The following is a 9,457-nucleotide window of genomic DNA, read 5'->3' on the forward strand; positions in this document are numbered from 1 at the left end:
AAGATTAAAGATAACTCTTTCCTAAAATAAGTTATAATGACATAATTATTTCTTTTTACTATATTTTGTTTTTCAGCTTTCCATCTGAAATTTTTACAACTATGTCTTTGTAAAGTGAATGTCAGCTTTCTTTCTACCATGCTACGCAGTTTAAAAAGGGTTTCTTCACTCATATACTTGAAAGTGCCCATCAGGAATTATGCCAAGCAAGTGTTTGATTAAATATTAAATGCAAGTGATTTTGTTAGTCATGAGAAAGACATCCATAAGTGTTTTTGCAGACTTCAAGGTTTCCCTGCAACTAAAATGATGCATAAATAGTGTTACCAAGAGTTCCGTGAGAAACATCTCTGTCTTCTATAATGACTACCCCAAAACTACTGTTAGCAAGTCCTTCTGATTCATAGTGAGCCTGTAGTGCAGAATAGATTGCCCCAAAGGGTGTCTAAGTTTGTCATCTTTACAGAACCAAGTTGCCACATCTTTCTTAGTGACTCATGTATTTAACACCAACCTTTCAGTTAGTAATCCAGTACATAACCATTCTGCCACCAGTGAGCCTCTATAAATCACTACAGTATTTAAAAATATAGCTCAACTCAAGGCTTCTAAAGCGCATTCTCCACATCATTTTTCCATTCGAAAGGAGCGTTGTGAGCTCAAATACGAGGTTGTCTGGATACCACAGTGTTACCTTGATTTTCAATGTCTCTGTGTCTCATCTGTCCTGGTAGACCCTTCCCTTCCATCTGTCTTACACTGTTTGAATGTGGAATTTTAATCTCTTCTCCTGGTCTCCAACACATGGATAACAATAGCATTTACTGTAATTGTGTGTTAGCTACCCCTGCCCTTGAAAGCTCATGAGTCAGTCCATCCTCTGATGATTTTCATAATCTGGCTTGAAGCCATAGCAAAGGCATTCCTGTCACTTTCTTTTGTACAGTTCAGCTCATTCCATGATTTTCCATCATACTCAAGTTGCTCCGCACAGGATCACTAAATGGTGGCTAATATAATGGACATCGAACATAGGGCTCACATTTTCTTGTCAAAAATCCCTACTAGTTCTTTCCTCTTCTTAACTTTCTATGCTGCTTTTCTCACAAACCAACAGTTTTAACAGTCTGCTGTTGAGGGAAGAAGAGTGCTGAGCCTCAGTGCATAGGCTGTCTCTCCATTCTTAGACATGCTCAGTAAGCTTTCCTCTTCTTCCAAAAGAAGCGAGAGCCCACCATCATAGAACACAGAGCATTCTGGTCTCTTTTTCATTTTTAACTAAAAATAGACATGTGTCCAGAGAGAAACACATTACATATTCTTAAAATGTATTCATTTATTTTTCTTCACAGTCCAGTTTCGGTAGGGTCTGTAGTAGAGCACTCATAACGTGAATTCTCGGAAGAACATACAGAAAGCTTATATTTTGAGAAGCCTCTTGAGCTGAATCATATGTTTGAAACAACTTATTATCTAATGTCTCCCACTTAACATTGTGGGAAATGTTAACTATAGCTCTCATCTGTTCTCCACCATAAGAGATTTACAATGAATTACTCTTTGGGGTTGAACTATGCCTCTTCCCTCAAACTTGGCCACATGTTAGCTGCAGGTACTTAAAGATAGTACCTTATTTGGGAATTGTCTTCACAGATGTCATACACATTTGGGTGGTGTGGATATATATATATATATATACACATGAGAGAATGCTACCTGAAGACAAAGACAGAGATTGCTGCAATGTAACTTCAAACCACAGAATGCCAGTAAGCACCAAAAATTGCTGGCAAACATCAGAAACCAGGAGAAAATCATGGACTAGATTCTCCCTGAGAGGCTACAGAGTAAAGCAACCATGTCATTACCTGATTTCAGGTAAGTCTGTCTTACAGAACAAGGAGGGAATATGATTCTGTTATTTCACCCTTATGCACTTTGTAGCATTTTTTTCTTTAGCAGATCAAAATAATTAATGAAATTATACACTCTCTATACATATATAATCTTATTCTGACTGAGTTCATTTGAGTTAATATACAGCTAATGTGATGACATAGATATTTTGAAATAATTTGTGTAGTAATTTGTGTGTCCTCCATTATTAGTCATAAGTGTTAAGAACTTTTTTTTTTTTTTTTTTTTTAAAAATCTGTCACATTTCCCACTATGATTAATAAGATATTCATTTGTTTTCTTTAAAAAGGTATGGCGGATTTTTAAAAGAACCTGCACAAAGCTGATGGTTTTCAGACACACAGTAAAATCTCACAAAGAAGAGGGAGGGGAGAGGTGAGAAGAAGATGGATGGCAGAAGCAGAGAGCACAGTAGGAAGGAACTGGTCGTTGTACAGTGAAATCATGTGTGTGATGTGGTCACTGTAAGGAAAAAAGAAACACAACTAGGTTTGAGATTTTATATTCAGAATTGTATCCTACTATTAATATAGGATACTGTGTTTGCCTTGTTAGGAAGTAATTAAATTAATAGAAGGAATAACTCCTTCTGAAGTGACAAAAAGCCAATATTAATGGATTCTTATGAGCATGGACCATGCTAAAATCCATACTGCTTTTACCAACGGATTCGCCAACTCAAATGTTCTGAGGAAAAAACAAAAAACAAAAGAAAAGAAATCAATATATCTTATTCTAATGAAATAAGATGAATTTCAAATCAGTTTTAAATTAATACATTTATAATGTTAGAGAAATAGCATTTTCTCACTACAGTTATTTTCCTATGATGAGATTACAAAGCTTCATCAACTATTTCAAGTTTAAAGTAACATATTTATCTCTGAAAAAGTATTCACTAGTTTAGATTGTGTAAAGTAATTACATCATGCAGCTTAATGCTGTTGCTGGGATATTATACTTGAAGAAATGATGTAGCGTCCAATGGAGTATCAGTGAGTGAGAAATTGCATTTTAACAGAAGGTGTGTCATAATAAAATTGCTATTTTCTCAAATATTTGTTTTGCTTATTCCTTTTTTAACATGTTATGCAATGTATCAAAGTTAATATTTAAGTCATCCCCAATGCACTGTTAATTAAGATCACAGTCTTTGTAATTTAAGTATCCGATGTTATGCCTTAGTGTTTAACAAATAAAAACAGTCTACAGTTAGATCTATTTTGGTAAGTAGAAACAGCATAGAATAAATTTTATAATATTAAAACCTAACTACAAACATAAAAAAAAATATGTAAACGTATGTGATTTTATGTCATTATTATCATTGTTCGGTGTCATTGAGTCGGTTCTGACTCAGAGTGCCCAGATTCACAACAGCATCAAACACTAACACATCCTGTACCAGCCTCACAATTGTCGTTCCATGTGATTTCCTGGCTCCTGTCACTGTATCAATTCATCTCCTTGGGAATCTGCCTTGTTTGGGCTGACCCTCCACTCCACTAAGCATGGACTTCCTCTCCAGAACTGGTTCGTCCCAAAGACATGTCCAAAGTGTAATGACAAAAGTCTCCTGGCTTCCATGGAGCATTCTAGCTAATAGAGTTGTTTGTTTCTCTGACAGTACATGATACTATTTTTTTAAACAACATGTAAATTCAACTTATTTCACCTCTGTCATCTAAAGCTTGATTTTATTTAATATAAAGATATTTTTTAAAACTTTTCTGTCACAGGAAATGAAACAGGAGAGTTGCAGATCACAAAATGTTTCTCCTCTAACCTGTCAATTATTGATGAGAATTTTATAGACCACTATGCTATTTACTTTGTGGATTGTAGTAGTGAATGAACGAAGACGGACTTCCTCAGAATTAATAATGAACTATGTTCCTGATTCTCCCCATTTTTTCTGGCACAACAAAGTCTTTATCCATATAAATCAGGAGATCAAACGAACAAGAAATTTCCAACGGTGGTAGAAATGATACTATGGCTGTAATCTGCCTGATCACTGAATGGATTTATACTGACTAGCTTTCTGAAACTTTTTCCTGGATGTATTGTCATCTTTTGCAGGCTTGTCACACTCAATATCAAACTGCCATCTTTCAAGGACCTCACCACTTTCAATATTTGAGATGACTACCGCCAGTTTCTGAACTAAACATTTGTATAACCAATCTTTTAGCTGTTCCACCACATTATTTAGGTATTGGATGAGCTCAGGATCACTCGAGTCAAGGTTTCAGATGGCTATATGCCACGTTTATATAAAATGCTGTTAGTGCCAAATGAGAAGAACTCAGCCACAATTTCGGCGATCCCGCGGAGGGTGATGGTCTGCTCCCAGGTGAACTACAACGCCAATAACTGGCCCTACGCTTTCACAGGGTAAACGGGGGATACGGTAACAGTTCTCGCCACCTGTTTCAAAAGTCAGTACATGATACTTCTAATCATCTTCTCCCACACCATGATTCAAATGCATCAGTCCTTCCGTGGTCTTCTTTATTCACTGTCCAGCTTTCATATGTCTATGAGGAGATTGAAAATACCACGACTTGGATCAGACACACTTTAGTTCTCTAATTTATCTCTTTGCTTCTTAGCACTTTAAAAAGTCTCCTGAAGCATATTTGCAGTCCATCATTTTATTTCTTGACTACTACTTCCATAGTAGTCAAGAGGACTTGAAACATTTACTTATGAAGATTAAAGAGCACAGCCTTCGATATGGATTACATCTCAATGTCAAGAAAACAAAAATCCTCACCACTGGACCAATAAACAACATTGTTATCAACGGAGAAAAGATTGAAGTTGTCAAGGACTTCATTCTTCTTGGATCAACTATCAACACTCGCGGAAGTAGCAGTCAAGAGATCAGACGACGTATTGCACTGGGCAAATCTGCTGCACAGGAACTTTTTAAAGTATTGAAGAGCAGAGATGTCAGCTTGAGGACTAGGGTGCGCCTGACCCAGGCCATTGTGTTTTCAATAGCCTCATATGGATGCGAAAGCTGGACAGTGAATAAGGAGGATCGTAGAAGAATTGATGCCTTTGAGTTGTGGTGTTGGAGGAGAATACTGAGGGTGCCATGGACTGCCAAAAGAACCAATAGATCTGTTTTGGAAGAAGTGTAGCCAGAGTGCTCCTTGGAGGCCAGGATGGGTAAGCTTCGTCTCTCCTACTTCGGACATGTAGTCCGGAGGAAACAATCATTGGAGAAGGATGTCATGCTGGGTAGGGTGAAGGGTCAGAGAAAAAAGAGGAAGACCCCCAACGAGATGGATCGGCCAGGTGACATCATTGATGGACTCGGGGGTGGCAGCGGTGGTGAGGTTGGCCCAGGACCGAGCATTGTTTCGTTCTGCTGTGCATGGGGTCGCTATGAGTCGGTTCCGACTCGATGGCACCTGACAACAACAACAACTTCCATGATTGTTGATTGCGGAGCCAAGAAAAATGAAGTCTTCGACAACTTCAATCTTTTTCTCCAATTATACTGATGGTTTTTATTGGTCCATTTGTGAGTATTCTTGTTTTCTTTACATTGAGGTAAACCCATAACAAAAACTCACCAGTAAGTATTTTAAGTCTTCTTCATATTCAGCAAGCAAGGTTGCATCAACAATGCCTGATGCTCTATTTTCTTCTCACTGTGGGCTGTCTTCCTTTTATTGTCATCATAAAATCTTGTTTGGGGTCAGTACAGATGATTGTTTACTAAAAATGGTATCTGTCTTCCTTTTATTTTTAAAATACTGCGTGTGGATGTTCGTGAGATGGATATATACAAAGAGGCAGTTAAGAAAGAGCAGCTAACCTGCTGCCTTTGTATTTTACCATGTCCACTTGAGCAACACTGCACCAATTGCAAAATGAAGGGAAGAGAGAAAAGAAAAATTAGATTTGACATAACAAATGATTAAGATAGGCATGCAGAAAAAATACAAGGAAAAGGGACAGAAGGCTAGGGAAAAGGAAACCGCAAGATGAAGTACATACAGAATGGTATAAAAGATCTGCCAAATAAATGTGAAATCAGGGCTCAAACCTTCAGGCTATTGGTGAGAGTACATTGTAGATTCTTTAAACACTTGAGTGCCATATTTTCTTTACAGGATTATTAAAACCTTTCCATATCCCTCAGTTAGTTAGTTTCCAAACATGGTAGAAGTATTATGGAGACGCTTCCTAACTTAGAGATAAATGAATGATCACCAACCTGTAGTTGGATGAATACCATCATTTTCTTGAAGGTATTTGGAAATAATAAATTACCATATATATTGCTTCACACTTTAAAGCACATTTTAATATTTTGTTATCATTTATATGAGAATTAGAGAGAAAACTAATTTGTGTTTCCAAATATTTTAGACCTTAAAAAGCTGTGCACATAGCTATTTAATTAAAGGAAAAATGTAGACAGCCTTTCAAATGAACATTGCTAATTACTTAATTGGAGTCCTCCTGTGGTTCTCTGTGTTAATGTACTGGACTGAAAGGCTGGTTTGAACTGCAAGGTCGGAGGTTCAAGTTCACTAACCACTCCTCGGAAACTCTATAGAGGGTCTAAACAACAACAATTACTTAATTAGGGAGCATTGGTGTGGCACTGTTGGATAGCACTAGAGCGTAAGATCGACTTGAACCACAAGATGGGCAGTTCAAACTCACCAGCTGTTCCTTAGAAAACCTAGATAAGGTCCCTATGAGTTGGAACTGACGCAAAGACACTTAACAACAACAGCAACACTAACTTAATATCCATAGAAAACCAGCGCTAATTCAATTGGTAGTATAAAGACGTTCATCCTGTCACAACCAAATATTACTAGAGTTGATTAAAGCTTACTTACTCTTGGTATACTATTTATACTAACTCTAGGTATGATGAATTCAAATTGGTTTTGCTGGAATTATTGACCCATGTTTTTTACTGTATCCTTCATATTTTCACAATGAATGTAGCATTACATCTATCTCAAGTGAACCAAAATCTTATTAGTCCTGTCTAGCCAACAATAACTTTTTTTTTGCAGTACATTTGTACCACTTTTCCCCCCATCAACAACTTTGAAACTCTCATAGATCGGGGATGTATATGCATAACTATTGTTCATGTTTTGTATCAAGTCCACTCTGTTACAGTAATTTTACAGAAAAACGATGCCTTCATCTATACTCTGAAAATTAAATATAAATATTTACATCAGAAATGTAACTGAATCAAATTGCAGTAAAAATCTGTTGGCACTTGATGTTCACTTTTTTAAAAACTCATCTGGAAGCACCACATAAAATATAACATTTTCTATGATGAGCTATTTCCTATAACTATCTAAAATAATTATGTAAATAAATATTCCATAATCACATTTCGTAACTATCATAGTTCGTATTTTTTTAACAGCATGAAACATTTTCTTTTTTATCATCTATGAGGAGTTTTCCCAGGAACTTTTTCAGCCTCCTCTTTTTAAGGATGAGTTGGTAACATTGTGGATTAGTCTCGGGCTGCTAACCCCAAGGCAGGCAGTTCAAACCCACCAGCCATTGAATGGTAGAAAGACGAAGTTTCTGCTCTTATAAAGATTTATAATCTAGGAAATACAACATAGGGTCACTATAACTCTTATAAAGATTTATAATCTAGGAAACACAACATAGGGTCACTATAACTCTTATAAAGATTTATAATCTAGGAAACACGACATAAGGTCACTATAACTATTATAAAGATTTATAATCTAGGAAACATGACATAGGGTCACTGTAACTCGGAATCAACTATACACCAGTGGGTTTGTTTTTCTTTTTAAAAAGTCTCTGGTAATGCAGTCAGTAAAGCACTCAGTAACTAATCAAGTGATCCAAAGTTAGAACTTACCAGATGTTGCAGTCTGTTTCTATAACGTTTACAATTTGGAAACACTATGGGTCAGTTCTTCACTGTCCTACATGGTCACTATCAGATGAAATTGACTAGAAAGCAATGGGCATTGGTGGGTTGCCTTTTGATGCTCTGTTTTGTTTAAATCTCTTAAAGCTGTCTTGAAATTTACAAATATTTAAAGAATTGGAAGATGCTGTTATTAAATAATTGAGGGAAGATGTTAAATAATTGAGGGAAGCAGTGGTTCAATAGCAGAACTCACTCTTGTCAATAAGGCTGAGCTGGATTGACCCCCAGACAGTGCGCCTTGTGTGACGACACCACCAGTCAGTGAAAGCTTGTGTGTTGCTATGAGACTGAATGAAGTCATTTCTGATAGGGACTGTTACTTATACTTATCATGATGCCATGCAGAATTTTCAACATATGTATCAGGGTGCTTCAAAAAGTGCATGAACAAAAGGAATTGAAAGAAAATGGAATGTTTCCAAGAGCTTTTGAAGCCCTCTCATATACTAAAGGGTTAAAAAAATAACAATAATAAAAATAGCCATTTTAATTGCTTGGATGAGGACTTTAAAAATGAAATTAAAAAAAAATGTAGACATGATTATTTTGGACACATCATCAAGAAGGACTAAGAGTTGGAGAAGGACATCACATTTGCTAAATCAGGGGGTCAGAGAAATGAGAGAGACCCACACGAGATGGAGTGTTGGAATAACTCTTACAAGGGACTCAGGCACAACATCAGGTAGGTTGCTGTGTATTGGCAGCTAGCAACAACAAAGGTGACGACACATCACTCCTGGACAATCTTCTGGCTCTGATTTCTGATACGTTGCCAATTTTACCACGATTGTGTTTACACTGTCACTGTAAATGCCAACACAGTGAAAAAGCTAAAAAATGCAACTGTATCTATGTAAATAGCTTGGGAATCACAAACTCCTTGAAAGCACAATGAAGTGACCCAAAGGTAAGCAGACAACTTTGGAAAACTGCTGGAATGCAGGTAGACCTGTTCCAGAGCCACCCTTAAAATGTTTCACCAGAAGCCTGGGCTGCACGACAGAGGGCTCAGGGAGAAGCTGTCTTGCCAAGTTGTAGGTACAGCAGAAAGATCATGGGATTTCTCCATATCGACCCCAAACTTTTACAAATATCAAAGTGTTTAAACAGTAATCTAACTACTTGCAAAATCAAAAATCACCTTTCTTCAAAGGTAGAATAATATGACAGGTATCTATACACCATATTCTAAAATGCCCAATATTTAGCATAATGCCACAGGATTAACAAGAAAATAAAAAAAAAATAACTAATAGCGGGGAAACAATAGAGCAGTAGCCAGTACATATTATCCTACCATGGCTCAGATGTTAAATTTAGAAGACTTAGAATTTAAACCAGGTTCATAAGAAAGTTCAATAAGATAAAATGATTTAAATATTAAGTTATAAAGATGAATTAAAAGAATATTCTAGAACTGGAAAGTAAAATAACTAAAATAAAATAAATTTTATAAATACCTTTGTGGAATTGGAAAAAAAAAAAAAAAATCTACATAAGGCCCACCCGGCCCAAAGAGATGGGCTGGCACAGTGGTAGAAACAGTGGTGAGGATGG

The 9,457-nt window shown here is 36.5% G+C and overlaps 1 pseudogene; it reads right to left on the reverse strand.

The window, feature by feature from the left end:
• Positions 1–3,706: 3,706 nt before the first annotated feature.
• LOC102812222 overlaps positions 3,707–9,457 on the reverse strand; it is a 117,619-nt pseudogene continuing 111,868 nt past the window's right edge.

Source organism: Chrysochloris asiatica, unplaced genomic scaffold, assembly GCF_000296735.1.
Source record: "Chrysochloris asiatica unplaced genomic scaffold, ChrAsi1.0 scaffold00021, whole genome shotgun sequence".
Lineage (NCBI taxonomy): Eukaryota > Metazoa > Chordata > Mammalia > Afrosoricida > Chrysochloridae > Chrysochloris > Chrysochloris asiatica.